General features: G+C 35.0%; 1 non-coding gene across 1 annotated transcript; it reads left to right on the top strand.

Annotated features, from left to right (window-relative positions):
- The first annotated feature begins 236 nt into the window (after nt 1-236).
- On the top strand, nt 237-343 carry LOC145539954 (U6 spliceosomal RNA). Its single transcript, XR_014078091.1, has one exon. It is a non-coding gene; the product is annotated as a U6 spliceosomal RNA (small nuclear RNA).
- The last annotated feature ends 438 nt before the right edge of the window (nt 344-781 follow it).

Raw genomic sequence — 781 nt, 5'->3', positions numbered from 1 at the left:
GGGAAGCCTGGCTTGCTGTAGTCCATGGAGTTGCAAAGAGTCAGACATGACTGAGCAACTGAACTGAACTACCTGTCTATCATTTATCTATTTATCTATCTTTCTATCAGGTTGGGCTCATTCACTATTTATTAGTGTGTGGAATAAGCAACACTTCTGAAATAATATTTGGTAATTTTCAGTGTGACTAGGAGATCATGTCATGATTTTTCACTTAAAAATTCAATGGGATTTTAGTGCTCACTTCAGCAACACATATACTAAAATTGGAACGATACAGAGAAGATTAGCATGGCCCCTGCACAAGGATGTCACACAAATTCCTGAAGTGTTCCATATTTTAAAAAAATACGGTGGGATTTTAGAAGTCTCTGCTACTATTTAGACTTCATTGCACTGTGTATATATGTGTAGAGGGGTTAGGGGGGAAAAAAAGGAGAACTTCTCCATACATTCTCAAGATTACTTTAATATAATCCCAGGTACTTTAGAATATTATCAACCAAGTTATTCATAAAATATTTGCCAAACTCCTTCATTTATGGACTTAATTTAGATCATATGAAGAGGGTGAGAAGGACATTTTGGAAGATTGACTGCATAAGCAGTGATGCATGAGTAAAGCCATGGCAAGTTGAAGACAGTAATGAGATTTGTCCTGTAAAAAGTCTTACAGATTATATAAGGAGAAAATTGTGGATGGGTAATATAAGTCTCAAATAAGAATAGACTGAGTAATTCTTATAATAAATTTTCACTGCTATGCCTGAGTAGATGATAA

The sequence above is a fragment of the Giraffa tippelskirchi genome, chromosome 2 (genome assembly GCF_054371585.1).
Source record: "Giraffa tippelskirchi isolate mGirTip1 chromosome 2, T2T-mGirTip1v1.2.pri, whole genome shotgun sequence".
Lineage (NCBI taxonomy): Eukaryota > Metazoa > Chordata > Mammalia > Artiodactyla > Giraffidae > Giraffa > Giraffa tippelskirchi.
Note: the sequence above shows the minus strand (reverse complement) of the source record. Positions and strands in the feature narration are given on the sequence as shown.